Here is a 25417-nt window from a genome sequence, read left to right as displayed (position 1 = left end):
TACTAAAATCCCAATGGTATTTTTGCAGAAAGAGAAAAAAAAATCTTAAAATTCATAAGGAATCTCAAGGAACATCAAATAGCCACAATAATTTTAAAAAATAGAATTAGAGACCTCACACTTCCTGATTTCAAAACACACTACAAAACAAAGGTACCCAAAACAGTATAATACTGGTATAAAGACAGATATGTAGATCAATAGAACAGAATTGAGAGCTCAGAAACAGACCCTGGCATACCTAGTTAAATGCTTTTCAGCAAAGGTACCAAAACTACATGTAGGGAAAGGGCAGTCTCTTCAGCAGGTAGCACTGGGAAAACCAGATTTCCACATGCAAAAGGAAGTGGGGCCCTTACCTTCTACCATATGCAAAAAATTAACTCAAAATGGAGCAGAGACCTAAATATAAGTACAAGTGCCGTGAAAATGTTGGAAAAAAAGACTCTTGAATATGACAATAAAAGTAGAGGCAAAAAAAATTTATCTAAAAATAGATAAATTGGATTACATAAAAATTTAAAACTTCTTTACATCAAAGGATACAATTAAAACAGTTGGAAATGTTATCTACAAAAAGGGAGAAAATATATGCAAATCATGGATATATCTAGTGTAGGCTTAAATACATAATATGTAAAGAATTCCTATCACTCAACCACAAAAAGCAACACAATTTAAAAAGGGACATGCTTAAACATTCTCTAAAGATGACATACACATGACCGAAATGATATTAGAAGAGGTTCATCATTACTAATAACCAGGGAAATTCAGATCTAAGCCACAATAACACATCACTTCATATCCCTTAGGATTGATACCATCAAAACCTGGAAAGTAATGAATGTTGCTGTGGGTGTTGAGAAGATGGGACCCCTTACACTGCTGGAGGGAGTATAAAATGAAGAGTGTGATAGTTCCTCAAAAAATTAAATGTAGAATTTACTGTATGATCCAGCAATTCCACTTGTAGCTATATGTCCAAAAGAATTGAAAATATGGTCCTGAAGAAGTTTTCATACACCCATGTTCATTGCAGTATTATTTACACTAGTCAAAAGGCAGAATCAACCCAATGCTTATCAGAGGATGAATGGACAAATTACAACATACACCACATAATGAAATGTTATTCAGCCTTAAAAATGAAGGACAGGTTTGACACAGCCCACGATGTGTATGAACCTTGAAGACATTATGCTAAGTAAAATAAATGAGCAACAAAAGATAAATACTGTACTACTCCATTTATATGCGGTATTTAGGCTGGCCAAACTCATAAAAGTAGAAGGGAGGTTTGCAAGATGAAAAAGCTCTAGAGACTGGTCTCACAGCTGCATTAAAATTAAAAACAGTTCAGGTGATTTCTTGGTAGCTAATTCAGTTATTAGAAAACTTTCCAGTATGTTTAACAACTTGAATATAAGAATATAGTTTTTCAATTGTAAGATTTATAAAATGTAGGTACAGGTCAAGTATTTCTGATAAAAATTTATTGTCTAAATTGAGATATGCTATGATATATACATTTGATTTCAAAAAGTTAGTGTGCTTCTTTAGTTCTTTTCATATTGATTAGATGTTCAAGTGATGATAGTTTGAGTTAAGTAAAATATGTTACTAAAATAAATTCAGCTCATTCTTTTTGTTTTTTATATGTGGCTATCAAAAATATAAAAGTACATAAGCAGTTCATGCTATATTTCTGTTAGACAATGTCCAAGAATGGTCACCCAGAAGGGAGGAAAGTGAGAGAAGCTGAAGGTTGTATCATATTTGCCTTTTTTGATAGAAAGGTGGAGTACTGGTAAACTTCAGGTTTTTCTTAGTTATGCTTCCATCATAAAAGTTGAAAATATAATTTAAAAATTAGGAGTCTGGGGTACCTATGAGTTCAAGGCCAGCCTGAAGTACATAGTAAAACCCTGTTTAAAAAAAAAAAAAAAAAGACAAGAAAATAGCAGTGTGGTAAGTAAAAACAATTCAGCCTGTCTGAGATTTGGGATCCAGACACTGAAAATTGACAACTGGGGAAGGAATAAGAGAGGAGCAGATCACTGGGAACTAGGGAGGATCTGACATGAAAAATAAAACCTACAGAGAAATTAAAGAGAGGAAAACATAACAGTGAGAAGAAGAGACAGTGTGCACCTTCACCCAAGCCCCAGCTTGCAGCTCACAGGAAAAGGAGACCAAATTTGCAGACACAAAGCAAAAGCCAGAGAGTCCAGCCTGCCTCAGGGAGAAACATACTGAATGAGTCAGCAGGTGCTGTGAGCTGCAGGGAGAACACAGGCTTCTGCTCCCGCCTGAGCCCTTGGACAGGCAGCACAGGTGCGTGATTTCAGTCCAAGCTCCCACCACACCGCGGGAGAGTGCTGGGTAGGATGCTATTCTGAGGAAGGGTCGATAGTTTGAATTCAAGACTCAGCAGAATCAGGAGGGCTTCACTTTAGGGCTCCTGGGTGTTACACTCCGAAAGTGATAGAGTGAGAACTGTCACAGGAAGCAGTTGTAATTAAAGAGCCCTGGTGAGCCTGGAAAGAGACTCTCCAAGGGGTTTTAGCTAAAGGACCCAGGCCGCACCCCCACTGCCCGAGGCCAGGCTCAGCCTGAGTTGCTCCGGATTTGATAGTCACGTCATGGGTGCCCTTGCCCTAATCCTACTGGCGTCTGGTGCCTGCATCCAGTGTAGATCTGGAGTCTGACCTTCTTTGTCTACCAGTGTGAGCGGGGACACACCTTCATTTGGACACTGCCCCAAAATTGTAGATCATGAAAGAAAACCACATGCTCAAAATCACAGAGAAATCTCTTCCTTTTCTTTCTTTCTTTCTTTCTTTCTCTTTCCTTTTCTTTTCTTTCTTCCTTCCTTATGAGAGTACGTGTGTTGCTTTTTGTTTTGCTTTTGCTTCTTTTCTTGCCTTCTTTCTTTCTTCACCAGTGTACTGGGGTTTGGGAAATTTTCCTTTATGTTTATTCCTTGCTTCTTATCTCTTTTTCTTACTTCTTTTTTCTTTATTTTTCCTTTTCTCCCCTTTAATTTTTCTCCCTTTAATTTTTTCTCTCTTATTTTTACTCAACGTATAATTTTTTTTTCTCCCTCATTTTTCTCTTCTATTTCTCATCAAATTTTCTGTCTTATCTTTGCCTAAGTCTATAAACATCCTTCTACTCTCCTAAAAGATTCTTTGTACTAGTCTTCTCTCTTCCTTCTTACATCATGTAGTTTAAGGTTTCAAATTTTTCCTCTTGTATTTCTCTGTTCCCAAACCCTGTATCTTTAATAGTATAACCATAGAGCTTTGTTAATCTTTTGATAGTTAACTCTGTAAATTATTGGTGAGTTCTTTTCTACCACTAGTGGAGACATAACTGTCACACTTAGTACATATTAGTTGTCACTTGATATTAACAGAGTCTCATAATTGTTGCTATTTCTCTGTGAACCAACACTCAGATTACCTATGTGACATTAACAATGCGACAGTACATTATCAGAGAACTCAGTGTTGGGCTAATTACGCTGCATTCTTCCCTCCAGAGTTAACCAAGGTGGTCAGATCTTGGAGCTGACAAAGGACTGTAGTTAGCCACACCCAAAGTACATCACTGAACTAAGGAGATCTTTATACTAATAACAAAATCTTAAAACTGTTAGTGTCTACAAACCTCAGCACACAACAAAACAAAGAATACAATAGAAAATAAGGCAATAAAATGCCCCCCCCAACAGCCAACTCCTTGGAAGCCAGTCAAGGGGAATAAAGGGGTGGAGGGAACAGCATGAGGCCTAAAGTACTCAAAAAGCTAATGCAAGCAATCAGAAAACAGGTCAAAGAGGTATGTAGGGTGATCACAGAAGGTATAACTAAAGAGGTAAAGAAAATAATAATCAAAATGATCCAGAAGCTTTCAGAAGACACTAATAAAAAGCTATATGAGCTAAACAAAATGATACAAAATATGCATGATCAGATTTTCAAAGAATTAAAGTCCATGAAAATGTCTCAATCAGAAATACAGGAGATTAAAAATTATATTAAAAGTATGAGCAGCGGAATTGAACAATGTGAGGACAGAATTTCAGAACTAGAGGACAATGTTGCCTTCAAAGTCCAACTACCATGAAGAGACACCTTAAAAGCAACAAGAGAGCATGAAAAAGTGTCCAATAGCTGTTGGATGATGCAAAGAAGACTAAGATTAATTGGAATAAGTGAAAAATCAGAAGAAAACATAAATGGCACAACATAAACTGTTCACAGAAATGACAGAAGACTTCCCAAATATAGGGAAAGAAATAAACATACAGTAAGTGATGCAGATAGAACCCCAAATAGCTCTAACCAAGAGAGAACCTCTGCATACTATACTATATTCAAAGTACCAGAAGTCAATCACAGGGACAAAATCTTAAAAGGCAAGGAATTACATATAAAAGTAAACTTATTAGAATTACAGAGGACATCTCAACATAAGCCTTAAAAGTCATAAGGACTTGTAGTAAAGTGTTTTAAGCCCTAAAAGATACAAACTTCCAACCATGACTTATGCATCCTGCAAAACTTTCCTCCAAAATTAATGGAGAAATCAAATGTTTCCAAGACAAGGAGCACCTCATTAAATTCAAGACCACCAAACCAGCATTACAAAAAAAGAGATAATGAAGCCAACAGTGCCAATGAATTGAAAAGAATGAATATACCTGGCAGGATGAGCAGCTGAACAAAAGAAAGAAAGAATAAGGAAATCAACAATAGGACAATGACAGAAATATTTCAATACTTCTCAGGAGTAACTTTCAATGTAAATGGTCTTGATTCCCTAGTTAAAAGATGCACATTGGCACACATTGATCAAGAAACAAAACCAAATTATACATAGTATACAAGAAGCAGTTGTAATCCAAACATAAATTCACACATTAAAAATCAAAGGATGGAAAACAATATATTCCATGGGACAAAAACCCAGAGGAAAGCAGGAGCAGTTATCCTAAGTTCAGACAAAGTGTATTTGAAGGCAAAGCTGATCACGAGAGGCAAAAGTCCCTACACATTGGTTAAGGGAACAATTTGACAGAAAGAGATAGCAATTATAAATATATATGCACCAAATTTCAGGGTGTACAACTTCATAAAACAAACACTAATGGACATAAACAATCAAGTAAATAAATACCAATACCATTATAACGGGAGACCTCAATACCTCACTGTCACAAATGAACAGATTAACTAGACAAAAAAAATCAACAAAGAAATATTAGAGTTGAACTAAACTTCAAACCAATAGACTGAATAATATCTACAGAGTGTTCTATCCAAAAATAGCAGAATCCACATTCTTCTCAGCAGCACTTAGGACTTTATCCAAAATAGAACACATACTTACTACCTCAGAAAGAATGCTTAAGTAAACACAAAATAATCAAAATTACCTCTTGCATAAAATCAGATCATACTGCAATGAAACTAGAAATCAACAGCAAAAGAAACCACAGAAAGTATGTAATGATACTGGGACCTGTGGAAAGCAATAAAATCAGTCCTAAGAGGGAAGGTTATAGTGGTGGATTCTTGTATCAGATAAACAGAGTGAGCTCAAATAAAAAACTTAATGATGCACCTCAAAGTCCTAGAGAAACAAGAACAATCCAAATCTAAAGTTACTACAAGGAAGTAAATTATAAAGATCAGAGCAGAAATTAATGGAATTAGACTAAAAATTACACAAAAATTCAGTGAATCAAAGAGTTGGTTATGTAAAAGAAAATAAAACAAACTCTTAGCCAGTGTTACAAAAATAAGGAAAAAAAAAGACTCAAATCCATGCAATTAGAAATGAAAAAAGTGACATCACAACAGATTCTACTGAAATCCAGAAAATCTCTTGGTAAGTCCTTTGAGAGTTTATACTCTAGTAAAATGGAAAATTCAGTACAGATGGATATATTCCTGGATACATATGACTTAACAAAGTTGAACTAAGAAGCTATAAAAATTCTGAGTAATCCAATATTATCCAATAAAAGTGAAAATGCAATTAAAAAACTAAAAATAAGAAAAGCCCCAGGTTCTGGTAGACTCACATCTGAATTCTATAAAAACTTTAGAGAAGATCTAATACAAAGACTCCTCAAACTCTAAGGAAGTAAAATGGAATCAGCACTTCCAAAATCATTCTTGGAAGCAAGCATTACCCTGATTCCAAAACCAGAGAAGAACTCGACCAAAAAAAGGGAACTACAGGCCAATCTCTTTAATGAACATATGTGTGACAATCCTCAAGATACTGACAAACAAAATGCAGCAAATCATCAAAAAGATCATACATCATGATTAAGAAGGCTTTATTCCAGGGATGCAGGGATGGTTCAATATATGCACATCAATAAACATAAAACATCACCTAAACAGAGGTGAGGACAAAAATCACATGATCATCTCAATAGATGCAGAAAAAGCATCAACAAAATCCCACATCCTTTCATGGTTTACAAAAAAACCTGAAGAATATAAGTACAGAAAAGTAAAAGTCATCTGACAAACCAACACCCAACATCGTACTAAGTAGAGAGACATAAATGAAAGCTTTCCCTCTGAAATCAGGAACAAGACAAGGAGGTTTGCTCTCACCAGTCCTGTTCAATATGGTTCTCAAAACACTAGCCAGAACCTATGGCAAGGGAAAGAAAGAAGAGTGATATGGATGGGAAAGAAAGATGTCAAGTTATCATTATTTGCACATGACATTATCTTCTACCCAGAAGACTCCAAAAACCCTACTCAAAGACTCCTAGAGTCAATAACCAAATTCAGTCACATAGCAGGATACAAAGTCAAAACTTAAAAATCAATAGCGAGAAATTAAGGAAACAATACCTCTCACAATAGCATCACGAAAAATGAAACATTTAGGAATTAGCCTAACCAAGAACGTGAAAGACCTCTACAATGAAAACTAAAGGAGGTCTCTGCCCATGCTGAGGCAGAGGTTTCTGACCTCCCAGCACCGCATCGTGTGTTACTACATTTGTCTGTTTCTTATTTTATCTTTTCCTTTACCCTTCATACAGGCAGTTGGAGATCTTGGCCAGGTCCCCAATCCCTTGTGGGAATAATCAGGGACTGAAGCTGTGGAATGAAGGGGCTGAGGATGTCTGCTCTATGGTGGAAACTAAGGAAGATGGTCCATTTGGTCATCATTCATTCATTCACTGAGTAGATTTTACTGAGTACCAGGATACAGGTGCTGTAGTCAGCACGGGTGATTCCAAGTGAGAAGATACAAACTGCTCACTGGGTCCCTGATGCCAACGCATATATTCTAGTGGAAGAGAAAGACAGGACTACCGCCACATGGAAAAGGCTGCACTGAAGTGTGTGCAGGACGGTGTGGAGCTGGAAAAGGAGATCCTAACCCATCAAGTCAGGGTGAAGGAAAGTGGGGGACACTGGGGAAGACTTCCTACAAGAGGGGTCAGCTGAACGGACCCTGGAATGAAAACGAGGAAGCCAGGGCGTAAGATGCTAGGAAAGCAGTGGGGATGGTGATTACAGGAAGGGGAAGGTGTAATGAGAGAGGGGGGGCAATTCCACGCAGAGAGGAAACTGTGAAGAGGCCAAGGCCAGGAGGAACCTAAACTCAGAACGTCACCGCGGCGCCTTCTCCACCACACCCATGCTTCATCAGCTAAGGACAGCGCATTCCAGTGTGATTTGTGAGAAGACATCTTCTCAGACAAGGCCATGAAGGCCGGTGCTGTGATTCATCTTCTCCAGCAACCCCAGAGGAGAGGGAAGAGCTGAGACCTCACGAAAACAGGTGCTGCAAGTGCCTTCTATATAACAAGCAACTTCCAAGATGTTAGGCTGCCCATTCCCACACCTTCTCAACTTTGACAAGTCTTGCGTCCCTCCACTTCCACCTCTCTCACCATGGCCTGAGTCCTTCCATGTTAGCATTCCTAATTTTCTAACAGGAAAGATGAAACCCTGATACCATATTTACTTCAACTTCTCAAACTTTAAGACTCTCAAGTCCTTTCACCTAACCCGTGTCCTGTTCTCATAGAAATTTCCGGTTCTTGCAAATCACTGGCTCTCCCCATAAATCATATCTCTTCATTTTCCACCTTCAGTCCAAGTTTGGCTCCAAGATCGATCATCTACATCAGAGGTTGATGGATGATGGCCCACAGAACAAACCTGATGTGCATCTGTTTTAGTAAATAAAGGTTTCTGGAATGCACACACACACACACACACACAAAAAAAAAAAAGAAAGAAAGAGAAAACTAAAGGAGATTGAAGAAGACATCAGAAAGTGGAAATATATCCCCTATTCTTTGATAGGCAGAATCAATATAGTCAAAATGGCCATAGTTCCAAAATTGTTATACAGATTTAACACAATCCCAGCAAAATACTAATAGCACCCCTCACGGAACCAGAGAAAGCAGTCCTAAAATTCATATGGAGCCCAAAGAGACCAAGAACAGAAAAAAGCAATTTTGTTCAATATGGGCAAGGCACAAGGGTATCACTATCTTAGACTTCAAGTTGTATTACAAAGCTACAGTGATAAATACAGGTTGGTAGTGGCCAAAAAACAAAACAAAACAAAACAAAACAAAACAACCCACAGACTCTGGATCAATGGAACAAGACAGAGGATGCAGAATGAACTCCAGACATACATAACCACCTTATCTTTGACAAAGGGGCTGAACACTTTCACTGGGGAAAAGACAGCCTCTTTAACAAGTCCTAGGAAAATGTGGCTATCCACACCTGAAGCCAGACCCACATCTCTCACCACGCACTATAGTAAAAAATGGATCAAAGGTATAAATATCAAAATATGAAAACAGAAACTTAGACTTCTGGAAGACAAAACAGGTAAAACTCTTTAAGACATGGGAATAAGCAAAGACTTTCTGAACAGAATTCTGATTGCATAAGAAATAATATCAAGAATCAAGAAATGGAATTATACCCAATTAAATTAAAAAGCTTCTACACAGCAAAGGAAACCACTGAGTGAAGAGACAACCTACAGAATAGGCAAAACATTTTGCCAGCTACTCTTCAGACAAGAACTAATAGCTAGAATATATAAAAAACAAAGTCATTGGACATGCCAAATTTAAAGACCCAATAAAAAGTGGGCCACTGAAATGAATAGGTACCTCTCACATGAAGAAGTACAGATGGCCAATAAATACATGAAAATATTCAGCATTGTTGGCCGTTCAAGAACTGCAAACTAAGACAACACTGAGATTCCATCTCACTCCAGAAAAATGGCCATCACCAGAAAGTCAAACAATAACAAATGCTGAAGGGGCTGTGGGAAAAGGAGCACTTCTTTGTTGGGAGTAAATTGATAGAACCACTATGGAAATCAGTATGGAGATATCTCAAAAAATTAAAACTAGAAATTCCATTTGACCCAGTTATTCTTTTCCTAGTTATCTTTCTGAAAGAGTTAAAGATATCATATTACAGTGATATATGCATACCCATGTTTATAGCCACACAGTTCATAGAGCTAAATCTTAGAAACAGTCCATATGCCCATCAACAGGTGAATAAATAAAGAAAATGTGGTATTTATATGCAAAGAAGTAATATTCTGCTACGAAGATGGATAAACTTGAGTCATTTGTAGAATAATGAGTGCACCTTGAGATCACAATATTAAGTGAAATAAGTCAGACACACAAGCTAGTAACGACATGGTTTCTCTTATATGAGAAGCCCAGTGTATAAATAAAGTGTGAAATAAAAGACAGACAGTAGGGAAAAAAGAGAGAAAAAATTTATTATAATCCAGCTTGGCCAACGTATCTAAAAATGTACCTTGATTTAATATAATTGTCTTATGTGTGTTGCATGTTTTTTATCCTGTTGGTCTGGCTGTTACTCTGTACTTATGATATTTAGATTGATAAGGACTTACCAGAGAAGTGAATAGACCTGATATGGGCCAAAATGAGGAAAAATAAGCAGAGGTGGAGAAGAAAGGGAAAAATAATTCAGGTGTGTTACATACATGTATCAGTTCCTACAACGAATGTGATCATAGTGTACTGCAAACATGTGCTAATAAAAATAAACAAAAATAATTTCAGAATTAGCAGGGAACTTGTAAATAGACCAAAGAAAATTCAGTTCTTTCATGAATTTTCAGTTCTTTTCTGACTATAGGCAGAAAAGCCTGAAAATTTCAAAATCTCAAGCAGCCTAATGGAAGAGAGAAAAGGAAAACATGAAAACAGAGGAAAAGCCTGATAAAAAGAAAATATAATAAAATACAAATAATCTCAAAGTATTATTAATCATAACACATATGCAAGAATTACATTTATCTGTTCAAAGGTATAGATTCTTAGGCTGGTTTAAATATAACTTTTAAAATGCAAGTATATGAAATTTATAAGAGAGATACCTAAAATATAAGGGCAGAGAGAGTTTTGATGAACGTTGTAAGATAAATATTAGCCAAACAAAAGCCAGTGTAACAATTTTTCCTTTGTTGAGGTTCTTAGTTGTAAGCAACAGAAATCTTTCAAAGGATAATTTGAAGAGCTAATTTAAAAACCTTTAGAAGAAAATGTAGAAGACATCCTCATTGTATCAGGGTGGGGAAAGGTGTTTTAATATACAAACACACAAATCACAAAGAAAAGGCGGATAAGCAGGAATCCTTCAAAATTAGAGACTGGATAACATTAGACATTATGTAGAAATAAGAAAGAAACCTGAGCCACAGACTGGAGAAATATTTTCTATGTACTCCCTTGACAAAAGATCAATATATAGAATATATAAGGAATTAAGTTATACAAATCAACATGGAAAAGACCCGTGGGTCAGCATAAGGATGGGCAAAGCACTGGATAGGAAGTTTATAGAAGACACCAAATGGCCCAAACCAGAGGAGATGCACCGCTTTTCTAGTGATTAGAAAAATGCAGAATTAACCCCGGAGATGCCCTTCCTTACCACTGGTAGCCGTTACACTGTCAAAACTTTGAGAAGACTGATACTGGGGAGAGACACACAGAATCTGGAAATCTCCCACAGCATTGACATGACTGCAAGTCACGTTGGTATCTTCCAAGGGAAATGAGCAGTTCTGTTTTGGCCAAGATGGAGTTGCAGGGACTGGATTTATCTTTTGACTGCAATGACTGGGGAAAAAAAGCAAGGGGTAAGACACAGGAAACAGGAGACACCGGCCTTCATGCAGTGTGTGATGCTGACCCCTGAGATCTTGTCAAGGAACAAGGCACACCTTGCAGTGCTCCACTAGTGGCCTGGCAGATGTCCAGTCTGAGGTGGGCAGAACTCCTGTGCCCTCCTGAGCTGTATGGGAGACAGTTGGGCTCCACAGAAGACGAAGACCCACAGCTCGCGGGAAGTGGCTTGGGAGAACAGAAAAGAGGAGAGATCTGTGGAGGACCAAGCCCGGGCTGGGGAAGCAAAGGAGAGAACGGTGGGAGCAATGTCTTCAGATGGTACTGCTGAGAATTGTCTGTGTCACCAGGCCTCAGAGAGGAAGCCTGTGGAATTCACCAGAGTCAGGGAGAGAGCTCGTCAGGCCTGGGTGGTCGGGAAGAACCGGCCGAGACCAAAGGCTGCTCTGTTTCCACCTGATGAAGCTTCAGAGCAAGTCTGCAAGGCTCAAAATACTTTCTGGAAACTTAATTGCATCCCAGGATAGAACTCAAGATTATTTATAGGAAATAAAAATACCTCCTGGCCTTGACCGTGCACACCCAGCAGCTTCCCTTCCAGGCCTCCGACTCGGGAACACGCACGTGGAGATGGGGCCTGATTTATTGCAGTAATTGGAAAACATTAGAAGCAGCTCTAGGGTCCATCAATAGGGCGATGTGTAATTAAATTGAAGTATATTCACACAATGGGCTCTTATAGCTCATTAACAATGGACAGAACCTATATATATCAATGTGCTCAAATCTCAACACGCTGTGGAGCCCTTCAAAAGCAAGCTGAAAGGATATGTGTGGCAGGATGCTATTCATGTGCATTACCAGCTAAGATATATCCAGAGCTTATGTTTGCTAAACACTTTTTAAGGAACTTTGATGTATTAGCTCATTTAATTTGCTAAACTTTATTTTACAGATGAGAAACTGAGTCCTAGTCTCAGTAATTAGAGGAGCTAATGAACACTTTCTTCTGCTTCCAGCACCCTGCAATCACACTCTGTGTCTTCATATTAGAGTGAACCATGCTGACTCCAGGATTCAAGGCAGTGATTGCTTCTGAAGATACGGATGGTGGCTGGGGTGGAGATTGCTGCCATTTTTTTTCCTTTAAGAAATTAAAGCAGATCTGACAACAGGCTAACACAGGTGAATGCTGAGTATAACTTCATTTTCTACACTTTTGAGGAAGTTTGAATTATTTTATACTGAGATTTCTTAGCACAGTCTTTATTGAGGGTGCAGTGGTTTTTCTGTGTGGCCACAGGCACCTTCTGGGGAGATGAGGACAGCTGAAAGGCCACCCTTACTCTTAAAGATCATCTGAGGATTGGGGATGTTTGCACTGGGGACAACTTGCAGGAAAGACCCAGCCAGACCGGAACTTCCTCTCTGAGCTCCCAGCCTCATCCCTGGAGAAGGTACCGGCAATGAGGGGTGGAGGAGCCGGACCCAGTGCCCCCCGCTGGGCAGCTCCAGAGACACAGGAGTGGCCACTGTGGGCAGAGCTGTGGTCCTCCTCCCAGCGACCCTGTTGCTCTGGGGCGGAGGACTGCAGGGAGGATGTGCCCTGCCTACTGACCCATCCCACACACTTCCTCCACCCCGCGCACCTGGAGAAGCTCCTTCCAGACCAGCCTGAGGTCCCCAAGGCCTTGCTCCTCACTGGGAGCTGTCTCTTCTCAAGCGGGCAGCTGTGGGGTGACTTGTTGGGACCAGGTTGCTTTCTGGGGACCTCTCTCCGCACAGCGGGGCTTCCGACTAAGTCCATGGGGTTTAGGACTTCTTACAGAAGGAGGGGCCCTGGGGAAAGGAGAGACTGACATTTTCACATTAGCTGAGACTTTAAGTACTAAAAAAAGAAAAGAAAAGGAAAGAAAGGAGAAAATGACTATTTTGTACTTTTTGTAGGATGTAGAATATGGGGGTGTAGGTAGGGCCAGGGCTTGGGGGGCAGGGGTGTGTGCTTGTGTCCAGGTCCCACAACACGACTGGGGCCCGCTGATGAAGACCTGGCAGCCCACTGGACCCCCACCCAAGCTTTGCTTCGTGTCCTTGGGCTCTGATTCTTTCATTGCCGCGTCCGGGAGCAGCAGAGGTGGCGGTGGGGTGGGCCTGCAGAGGAGAGCCGCTGAGGGCCCGGAGAGGGAGCTGTGGCGCGCACTGAGGTGTGAGACCACACTGACCCTGGTGGTGATGACCAACGGCTTTGCTACTTCACGCAGTGCACGGAGACGGTGAGGGTGGAAGCCCTGGAGGGAAGGGGAGATGATTGACACTTCGCCACTTCTAGACAGTACCTGGTGGCAGACACCCGCTGGCTGCCCTTTAGTGACATTTAATCAGGAAGGGCCCATGGGAAACCTCCTGCAGTGGGCAGGCTGCTGGGCAGGAGACTTTCTGGGTACCAGCCCCGCCAAGCACCAGCTAAGTGCATGCTCCTTGCTGAGGTGGGAGTAAGCGCTGCGTCATCGGAGGCAAAAGTCTGCATATGCAGTGGACTGCCGGATCCCAGCCAGCAGCGTCAGCCCTTCCAGGCCTGAGATTTGATGATAGGGTGGCTCTAGATGAGCCCGTGAGAAGTTCCAGACTGTTCTGTGTGGGGGCGAGGGAGGAGAGGGAGGAGGAGGAGAAGGGGAAGGAGAAGGGGAGAGAGAAAGGAGGGCGGATGGGGAGGGGAGGGAGACGGAAGGGAGGAGGAGGGGAGGGGCGAGCGGGGCGGGTTCCCCAGTGCGTCCCTCATGAGTGAGTGGGAATTCGGAGGGCTGCAGTGTTTCGCTATAGGTTGGGCAAGGGTATTGGGTGGGAACGGTCTTGTGGAGCTCATTTCTTGGGATTCCTGCGTGTGTCTTCCCAGGGATTGAAGCCTAGAAATGACTTCACTTCGTTTCACTTTGGCTGAAGAGGGAGAGGAGATTTAAGCCGTGAGTCCACACAGATAAGGACTGGGAGGAGGGAAGTGTTTGCCTCCCTCCCAGGCAGCGTCCCATCTGTCGGTGGCTACGCAAGGGTTTGTGATGTGGGGTACCAGGAGGGCGCCAGGGCCTCGTGAATCCCCAGGCGCAACATGGAGTGCGGGAAAGTGGTGGGGCAGATGCCTGGGGGCCTGAGCCGGAGGGGCTGAAGTTCTGCTCACACTTGGGAGCCCCTCCACCCTGCCAGCCAAGGCCACCAACGCCCCAGGCACTTTGGTTCTCTAAGGATAATTTTGTGGTGTTAAAAATAGCTGTTTTCCAGAAAGAACTTGGGCTTCCTCACCAGGAAGTTTCATTCTGTAGCAGTCTGGGACTGACGGGTCTGGAGGGCTGAGCGACCTTGGCTCAGGGTGCATGGGGTCCTCTGGCCAAATTACCTAGAAGCACAGCAAACAGGCCTTGGACCCAAGTGGCAGAACCTGTCCTCAAGTCCAGCACTGTCTTTTCATGGCTGTGTAACCTTTGGCAAAGCTTTTTCTTTCTCCAAGCCTCAGCTTCCTCGCCCACAGGGGGAGGATGTCTGATCAAATCACAGAGGTTAAGGACTAAGTGAGATGATGTATGTGAAATGCACAGCCCAGAGGGCGTTACTCAGCAAGTGCTTAACGAGTGCTGACTCCTCCCCTTCCCCCTTCAGAGCAATCCCACCTGATGTGTGACTAGGGCAGGTCCGGATCTGTGCTGCTAGGTCTATGCCCCTTCCCTCTGTAGCTTGGTTTTCCTTGGATTCCAAGAGTCTCCCTTGCAGACAGGCCTTTCTCAGCCAGCTGCCCTGGCTGGCAGCTCTGCAGCTTGTATTTGTCAAGTGACAGCTTTAATGAAAAATGAGGCGCGGCCTCACACACATTAAGGAAGTAACTGAGATTTCTCAGCCACATCGCACTACAAGAACCAGTCTGTGCGGCCAAACCCAGACAGATTGATTTCCTGAGCCCTTCATCTTGCTCGGATATTTTGTCTCCAGGAGTCAAAATCGAGGGTGTCGCCATCCACACAGAGCGCCGCCATGCCTGCAGTGAGCGGCTGGCCGAGTCTTGTGTTTCCCAGTCGGGTCTTTCCTTGCTCTTCCCCTGGGCTCCTCCACAGCTCTGATGTAGGAAGAGGAAGTCACATCCTAGGCTGCCTCTCTCCCTGTCTTAGACCAGATGGCTCAGAAGCAGGAGCCAGGAGAGGCGGGTGCAGAGGCCCAGGGTGCACAGGGACGTGTGGGCTCCAGTGTCGGCTCTTACCCTGGCATGAATGGTCACCGGGTGCAGCCAGATCCTGGCAGAACAGCCCCACTACGGGAGGCCAAATACAGCTGGATGTGTCAGCTGGATGTGTTAGTGACGTGAATGGGAGGTCAGGACAGCGATGGTGATGGGCGTGGTCAGGAGTCCAAGAACGAGACTTCGAAGGGTGGCTGGGACTATGAGGTTAGAGCAGAGAGAGTGGATTCCCTCTGGGCTTTCCTCTGCCTTTCCCTCTCAGCTGCCTCCTTCCACCCGCCCCTCTGCCCTGCGATGGCCTCCCTGCTTCTCTCCCCTGAGGCCGGGTGAGCTTTCACCCTGCGCCCGCCCATTTCCACCCTGGAGGCACAGCCAGCCTGGCAGGAGAGGGCGGCCTGTGGCCCATGCGGCACACAGCTGGAATGGTTTCTCCTCGCAGGCTGGCAGGCTCGGAGCCTGTGGGTTCTGGAGAGTTTTGGTGGAGACAAGCGCACTGGCCTGGCTGTGGCACCTTGGGGGCTGCGAGCTCTCAGTAGCTGCTGGCCGCTGCTGTTGCATGCTGGTCTCCTGATTGTTGGTTAGCACATCGCGGGCCTGGGGTCCTCCAGGAGGCTACAGGGGGGCGTCCGTGTGGGAATGTGGAGAGACGTGTGGGTGGCTCTGGGAGAAGGGCAGCTCCAAGGAGTCTCCAGGGTGGCAGGGAGTGTGGAGCAGGAATGAGGCTCCAGGCTGGATGGGAAAGAGGCAGTGTGGACCCTGAAGGAATGATGCGGTGGAGCCGCTGGGTCCTGCTGGTTGTGTGAAGTCAGTCGGCTGTATGCAGCTTGGCCGTGATGCAGCTTTTCATCCACCACATGCAGGGGATGTGTTCAGGGGCAGGGTGTGGATGCTGAGGGGCCACACGGAGGTTTTCCACATGGAGCTGGAAAGGAGAGACGGAGGAGAGGGCCTTGTCGGGAACGATCCCTGGAGGAAGTGGGAGGAGATGAAGAAAGGGCTGGTTCCGCAGGGACCCTGGATGGTAGTCAGGTCTGGCTCTGGTCAGCCCAGCTCTGGAGCAGCAGGCAGAAGCAGGGGCAGGGCTCCTGGTGTGGATGAGGGTGCGGACGGAGCTCGTGGACTGTGGGAGCAGGGTGAGGCTGGCATTGCTGCCTCCAGTGTGTCAGCTGTGCTAGGCACTCAGGAAAAGCCCTCGGCATGAGAGGCCGACAGTACTGAGGGGTTCAGGAAGGGAGAGGGCCGGGAGAGAAGGCACTGAAGCAGCCTCACGGTTAGTGTGTTCCTTGGCCCGCTGGCACGGGGGCCCAAGACTGAGCCACTTTCCCCTGTCCTGCCCCCAGGTAGACATGGACAGAGCTGGCGACTCAACCAACTTCACCCTCCTACAGCTCCTCATTGGCCCACAAGGTCATCTTGGCCGCGATGCAGCTTTTCGTCCACCTCATTGCTGGTCCCGGGTCATTTCAAACAGAGGCTGAACAAGGGGATCTGATGGTCTACAGCTGGACAGCTCATCTTCCATCAGATCTGTAATTAAGACTGCAGAAATGCCTTCATCCGTTTCTTTAGGTGGGTGGTTTCCATGGAAACAAATCTCATGGATTCCATCATTTCTCTCCATGCTGAGGTCGGCAAATGACCAGTTCCGACCCTGTCTTTTCACTCTGGCCCTGATCTGGGGGGGATGGGGGGACAGGGACCCGCTCACTGCTGACAGTGAACTCAGCCATGTGTAGCGTGGTGGGGTGGAGAGTGGCCTTCATCCAGATGTCATGTAGGGGCCTCAGCATCGTAAGTGTTCTGCCCACCTGTGGTAGGTGGGATGTATGGCGAGTTACTTAACTGCTCTGAAGCTCCATGTCCTCATTTACACAAGGGGAGGCTAAACCCTAATTTACAGGGGTACTGGGGGATTATATGATATGAGAGATTAAAAGTAGGATAGGAAGTGCCAGTGGCCACAGTTGGAATTACCACTTTTGCTGATTTCAAAATGCATTAAATGCACATGCTATGTTGGGAGGTGGACATCTTTTAAACACTGTCTTGACACCCAGAAAATGGAGCTCTTTATCCATCTACTCATTTGCTTTTATATCCTGGAGTTGGGGTTCCTCATTTTGCTCCGTATCTGCAATGCCCTCGTCACATCCATGACGGACCGGAGCGCATGTTGATGGGAACTTCTTTTGGCCAGGGCAAAAGGCACATGTCAGTTACTCCTCACAAGCTTTGAAGAAGGTGCAGTAATTGTTACCGTTTCACTGAAGCTCTCAGACGTAAGTGCTTTGTCACGTGTCATCGTGAGGGAGATGGAGGGAGACGGGCTCTCAGGGCTGAGACCAGCTGCCCAGCAGCCCTGGTCTAACTGTGACGCAGATTGTGGCCAGTGTGGGAGGGATTCTTCAGTGTTACAGTTTATTGTTTCCATTTCTTTTTGGGTCAGTTTTGATAATGGGTATTTTCATTGACTAATGGCCTCAGAATTATGGTCTGGGGAGCTCCAGGGTGACAGGGCCTAATGTGGTGAGAGCAGTGGTCACAGTGTCACTGCAGGGTGTGAGGGCCCCTGGGGGGCACAACCTTAGAGTATTTAGAACCCAGATTCTCAAATCTGTTACAGTTTAAATTATTGTTCTTTACATTCTTCCTTATCCATAGTTAGCTATCGGTTCTTATTCTTAATTTTAAAGTCACTCACTTCTCCTGATTAGTTTTGCATAGTTATAGGTTTAATAAAAAAGCAGCTGTTAGATGAATTTAGCAAGTTTACATTTTTTTTACTAATTATTAATTTTGGACCATATTGTTATTCTTTCTTCTTCTTTTCCTTAGTTTTTTACTCTAATATATGGAATTAAATAATTTATTTTTTTTTCTTCTTTCATAATAAATACATTTAAAGAAGTAACTGTTCTTGACCACTGCTGAGGTATTGATGTGTTGCATTCCCTTTTTGTCCTGAGCATTTTATAATTGCTATTTTGGTTTTTTCTCTTGCCCTAGAATTATTAAGGATCTGGCTTTTTAAAAATTTCAAGTGATTGGGTTTTAGAAATAAATATTGCACGAGGCTTGGAAATGAGCTCATATTATAGTTTCACTCTGTCAATCTGTTCCTCCTCATCGGTGAAGCTCTGAGAGAAGTGTATTGATTTCTTTTACAGCTCTTCTGCCTTTCACTCTCTCTTTTTAAAAAACACCTTCGCCGGTGGACGTGATGCTGTTTGTTAACAACGTGACCTGTTCAAGGTTCTTGTCTTTATGAGTTGGACATTGCTGTCTCTGGAATATTTTACCCTTGAACTCTACTTTTTCTGGCATTGATGCCACAAGCCCTGTATTTCTTGTCATGTTTTCCGATGTACAGTCTTAACCTGAGCCTCTCAGACACTGTCTCTGTAACCCTCATGACTCCCTTGCTCCAGGAGTTTTGTGGGTGCTTCCCCCGTGCCATCCAGAGTCTTCTCGTTTCTAGTGGAGATGGTAGTGATAGAACTTGTCTTACAGGGTCGTGGAAGCAGCAAACACACTTGTGCATGTTGTGGGCGCAGCACAGTCTTGTTATCAATCTCAGTGTGACAGAAACATAAACTTTAGTGTTTCCTGTAGATGGTTTCTCATGCTACACTCTAAACCATAAGCTGCCTTGTCAATTAATGAAGTTGGAACTTCATCCACAGAAAGACACGACAGTCTGTTGAGGTCATCATGGGCATCCCAGCAGGGGGATGGGCCAGGTTCCCTGAGGATCTCAGGGTTCTCAGCCACCAACCACCTGCACTGACAAGACTCCTGCTGTCAGCACGTCCCCATCCACACAGCCCAGCGGCAGCACCTCTCCCTGCAGCTACCCGACCTGCATGACCTCATCAGGAGGTGGGATCAGCGTCCCCCAGGTGTGTCTGCATACAGAGCACCTGGTCCTGGCTGGGAGTGCAAGGGAAGATGAGCGCTTCTTGTCCCTGGCTCGCCTTCCCCTTTGTCAGCCCTTGCCTGCCCTTGTCTGTCCACTCAGTCACCTTGGTCAGTTCCACTAGGCACAGGAAGCATTTTCAGAGATCTGTCATGCTCTTGACTTGGTGCTGCTTGTGCAGAGCTCAGTGTCTATGGCAGGAGACAGACAACAAAAATAACAGGCAGGGTAAATAATACTTGAGATTTAGTTACAAGGCAGTGTATTTATACCAGTGGGAACACAGTGAGGAGCAGATGGGTCAGTGGTTAGGGAAGCCTCTGGAGGTGGGGGGCGGAGAGCTGGGGCCACAGAAGAGACCCCCCATCCCATGCATCTCTCCATGCCCTGAACCCCAAAAGCTCTTCATGCTGCTGCCTCCCTATAGAAATGTGCCCCATCCTAAAACCCAGCCCAGCCATACTTTCCTGGAGAGGCCTGTCCCAACATCTCACTCAAGCTCTTCCTCTGTGCCTTGACTGGGGATCACCCACCCTGGGGGCGTCTTTAGTCTCCTGTGTGTAGAACCCTCATGCTTGAGCCACCCTTCCCAAATCTGTGGGCACTGCGTGCCAAGACACACATCGGATGCCTGAAACCACAGATACTGAGAACTCTATATCCACTCTGGCAGTGTCTCAGAGGTACAGACATGTAATAATTTTACAAACTAAACACACAACACTGGCAACAAAACAGACCTGAGGATCAGTGGAACAGATTAGAAGATGCAGACACAACTGCAAACACACTCAGCTACCTTATTTTTGACAAAGAGACCAAACATGTTCATTGGAAGTAAGATAGCCTCTTTAATAAATGGTGCTGGGAAAACTGGCTTTCCACATGCTGAAGACTAAAACTAGACCCATGTCTTTCACCATGCACTAAACTAAAGTCCAAGTGGATCAAAGATCTAAATATTAAAACAGAAACACTAAATCTACTGGAAGAGGAAGTAAATAGAAATCTTGAAGACATAGGGGTAGGCAGCGAGTTCATGAACAAAACCCAGACTGCATGGGAAATACTTCAAAGAATCAACAACTGGATCTCCTCTTATTAATTTTTTTTTTCACATCAAAAGAAATCACCAACAGAGTGAAAAGAAAACCCACAGAGTGGGAAAAAATTTTGGTCAACTATCCTTCAGACAAAGGACTTCTATCTGCAACATACAAAGAACTGAAAAAACTCAAGACCCCCAATTCAAAGACCCAATCCAAAATGGGCATCTGAGATGAACACACACTTCTCAGGTGAAGAAATACAAAGGGATGGCAAGTGAATATATGAAAAAATGTTCAATATCATTGGTCACTGAAGAAATGCAAATTAAAACAACACTGAGATTCCATCTCACCCCAGAAAGAATGGCTATCTTCAAGAAATCAGCCCATAAAAAATGAGAGAGGGGCTGTGAGGAAAAAAATCTTTCTCCACTGTTGGTGGGTGTGCAGACTGGTGAAACCACTGTGCAAGTTGTTGTGGAGATTCCTTAAAGAAGTAGGGTTAGAAGTCCCATTCAATGCAGCTATTTCCCTTTTGGTTATCTTCCCAGAAGAATAAAAAACATCATACCAAAGTGATATATGTGCGTCCATGTTTATAGCAGCATAATTTGTCATAGCTAAATCTTGGAAAAATCCCAAATGCCCATCAATGGAGGAACGGATAAAAAGGTGTGGTATTTTTATATAATGGAGTAGTATTCACCTATAAAGAGATAAACTCGAGGCTTTTATAGGCAAATGGATGCAACTAGAGACCATACTCATAAGTGAAATAAATCAGACACAAGTATAAACATCACATTATTTCCCTAGTGTAAGAACCTGAAAGAGTAAATAAGATCCAAAGTGTGCAATAGACATTGTGAAAGGGAAAGAAACTGCTCAAAAAGAAAGAACAACTGGGATGGGGGAAAGGAGAAAAGAAGGAAGGGAAAGGAAAAAAATATATATATAAACACAAGGTAACTAAAATAATTATACTATTAATTCCTATTAATTCCTTAAAAGGAGCAGTTATTTCTTATATTGTTTGATCAATTTTGTACGCCTATATCTTGTAATCTGAGCAACTACTTTGAAGATAACAATATGCAAAATAATAACCATTGTTAATTTCCTATTATCTTGTTTTGAAATTCTGCATCCATGTTTTTATTTTTCTCTTTAAAATAAAAAATTAAGCGCACCACAATGGGCCACAAGAATAATAAATAGAACAATTATAACCACACAGTGTAATCAAATTGCCAGTATTAGCACTCTTGTACTCTGGAGTCACCGTTAACTAGAGAGTTATTGAAAAAAAAGCATTACTATCTCACAACAGTGGACCTGATAGCTGATCTACTACCAGGAGATTAAGAGGTGAGCGGTCTGCACAGCCTGGGTACACTGAAGGAGAGAGCATGTGGGTCCCAGGGGAGGAGCAGGGTGGCCTGGGGTGTCGTCCTACTGCTCACAGCACCAGCAAATTTAAATTTATGAATTACTTCTGGACTTATTCCTCTAACACTTTTAGATCAGGATTGACATAGGTAAGTGAAACCATAGCCAGGGAGATGTGCACGGGGTAGGGCTCTGCTGTAATCGTGCGTGCCATTCTCTCTCCCCGCAGGTGCTACGCACAGGTCTGCTCTGGTGGAGGAAGCAGTGCTTTGCCCCACACCTGGCTGTGCCAGCCCGTCTCCCACTGGAATCCCCATTAGTCTTTGAAGATGAGAAGCAGCCAGAGTGATTTGTCTTTTCAGAGCACACACTCCATCTTCCTTTTGCACAGTTCTGCCCGGGAGACTGAGGGAATAGAAGGGACCTGGCTGGTGACTGCAAATGGCTGAGAGACAGAGGCGGAGGCCGTGCACCGCTGGCAAACACAGCCCTCCTCGCAGAAATGTCAGCCGGCTGAAGCCAAGCCCATTAATCTTGTTTTATTGCAAGATTCAAAATCGCCACGCTGTTGCAGTCACAAAATTGATGGATGGGTCTCCCTGCGTTCCCAGCACCTTGGCTGCCTGGGAAACAGATCCCAATGAGCGGGAGAGGAAATTAAAGCCACCTTCAAGGCGGCCTAGGCTAGGGAGAAAGGCTAGGCAGAGAAAGAAAAGGTGTTCATTGCTCCCGCTGCAAGTTGCTTACGCAGGGGTTTTACTGCATTTCAAAAAAAAAAAGCAAATGAAAGCAGCGGCAATGCTGGAGCCCTCAGGGTAAACCCTAAGCAACTCCTCAGTAGCGTGCGGGGTCAGGGGAGGCTGCGGCCCGGCTGCCCTGCTCTTCAGGGCACGGGGCTGTGGTTTGGCTAACGAGGGAGGTGAGACACAGGATCGCCAGGTTGTTTGAATTTGCGATTCTTTGAGCACCGGGGAACTGAAGCTTCTGTCCACGCGTCAGTCTCTTTTTGGAGTTCATCTTTTGTCAATAGCCATTTTCCTTTTGCCCCAAATAGAGAGGCGGGAGGGACCCCTTCAGTATTTCCCTGGTTTTGTTGTTCGTCTTCTAATTTTATTATTTCTGGAGAACATGCAGATCCCTTCTCCCAGTTTGTAGTGCTGGGATTGAACCCAGGGAGCCCTGAGCCACGTCTTCAGCCCTTTTTAAAATTGTATTTTGACAGACAGCATCTCGCTAAGCGGCCCAGACTGACCTCAAACTTTGGATCCTTTTGCCTCCGCCTTGTAAATCCCTTGGATGACAGGCACATGCCACTGTCTTGCCTCTACTTTTTTTTTTTTTGATGTAAATTATCTATTTTTCCCTTTGTGATGACTTTTATCATTTGATAAATATGCACTTCTATTTTGTTTTAACTTTCTATGGCCAAATTAAAAAAAAAAAACAAATACAGCTAAAATGTATTGCTGTTAGATATCTGAGTTATAGATCTTGTTTTCCTAAATTACTCCGGTTTCATAAATACTACCTGGTACTCCTTCTCTGTGGTTGTTCTGGTGATTGTTTTGTTTGTTTTAGGTATGAAATTCACATGCACAGGTATTATATTTGGTTTCTCTTGTGCGATGCCCTGCTCCCTCTATTATTATTGATTTACATTCAGTATCTGTCACAGCCAGCACAGCCAGGACTTTTCGTAGCCTGTTCTATATTCCTTCTTTTGAACACTAAGGATTTTTTCAGTTCCTAGAAACACTCAGAAATAACTTTACATCATACTCAGTGGTCAGCTTCATTTAGGTAAACCAATATGTTTATAACATAACTTTGATAAAGCCATCCAGGATACATTATAGTTTTTTCTTTTTTTTTGGTCTTTTTTTTTCCTTTCTTCTTCTTTGGTACGAGGAGTCGAACTCAGGGTCTCATGCTTGCCAGGCAGGCGCTGTGCTGCTGAGCTACATCCTTGGCTGCATTATGTTTTTACTTTTACTCAAATTTCTTTTAATTTGTCAAACAGATGATGTGTTAACAGTCCCTCACATGAACATTAATATGTTTATTATAACAATTTGTATTTTTGCTATAATTTCAGTGGGACTTCTTTTTAATGTATATTTATTTAGCTATTGTCAGCAAGCAAGGAAATTACTCTTGTTTTATATAAACATCTCTGTATGTGTATATATATCCACATATATCTACATACATACACATCTATCTTGTATGTGGTCAAACTGCTACCTTTAAAGATTATTTCTAGCGGTTTTCAGTTAAACCTTCAGCCTCTGTAGGTGTGTAGTCATCGTATCACTGCATTCTGGCATTTTGTCTCTAATCTAGATCTGTCGCTTTTCTTTCTTATGTTGTTTCAAGCCTGTATGAAGTAAAAGTGGTAGTAGAGCACATTGTTGAATTGAGTGAGAATACCTATCTATACAGCCTCGCCTTTGAGTGCACTAGGGAGGATATTGAATTGAAGATATTTTTCTTGCCAGTAATGCCAACAACAGCCAAAGCACTTCTCTTGCTGCGTATTCTGTGGAATTATGCTCCAGGCAGTGTTCTGTGACTGCATTCAATACTCATGCCCAACGATTATTTCCACTGTAAGATGGGTCGTAGGACACAGAGAGGGTGACAAGTTCCTTCCCAGCAGCCGAAAAAAGACATGACTCTGGGCCCGGGCTCCTGACCATGCCTCTAAGCTCTGCTAAAGGACATGCTTTTATCAGTATTATAAAGCACACTTCATAGGACCGCATTACAAAACTTTCTGCATCTATTAAAATGGCCATGAGACTTTCCTTGCTTGGCCTAACATGACTTCTAGCAGATTTCTCACTGCGACCTTCATCCTTAAAGTCTCAGGATAAACCTTGCTGTGGTCATAGAATATTATTTTATTTATTACTAATTTATTTCATTTGTAGTTTAAGGGTTTTTTTAAAAAATATGCACAAAAGCGATTGGTTTAGTTTGTAGTCTTTCTGGGCTGTGCGATTTCCGCCCCAAGTTTTTCTTTTGTATTATAATTTATTTATTTTTTAGAAATTTATAAAGTCAAGAAAATCACCAAAGTAGTGCAATTCCTAGAAGTAAAAAGTTGCCGACACCTTGCTTAAAGGATTGTTTTGTTTCCTTGAAAACACCTAACTTGTGAGTTAAATGGTAAGTTTGGCCCGTGCCTCTTCGGGTGTAGAAACAGGAAGAGGAAGCTGGGGTCAAGGAGGCGTTGGGCACCCTGTTTCCCAGCAGCGCCGTCCCCAGGCTGAAAACCTAGGAGGCGCGGCCGGGTGGGTGCATGGGCAGGCTCGGCACAGCGGGGAGTTGTTCACCCGGAAAGGAAGGAACCTCGGGCACTACTCCGGGTGAAATAAGGCCTTAGTGTCCGCTGCTGCTCGATGCCATGCATGCGGGCGCTCTGGTTTAGAGCGAGTGTCCTCCCGAGGCCCCCGCCTGCAGAGGTGGGCCCCAGAGGCGACTGCACCCGGCGGTGCTGCGCCCGTCGTGGGTCCCTGTGAGTTCAGAGCAAGCGTGGTGAGGCGGCGGGAGTCACTGTGACCAGGGGAACGAATCTCCACCAGCTCCCCCGCCACCGCCGCTCTCCCCTCCCCTTTCCCCTCCCCCTC

The sequence above is a fragment of the Chinchilla lanigera genome, unplaced genomic scaffold (assembly GCF_000276665.1).
Source record: "Chinchilla lanigera isolate Chin_1 unplaced genomic scaffold, ChiLan1.0 scaffold00132, whole genome shotgun sequence".
Lineage (NCBI taxonomy): Eukaryota > Metazoa > Chordata > Mammalia > Rodentia > Chinchillidae > Chinchilla > Chinchilla lanigera.
This window is presented reverse-complemented; position numbering follows the sequence as displayed.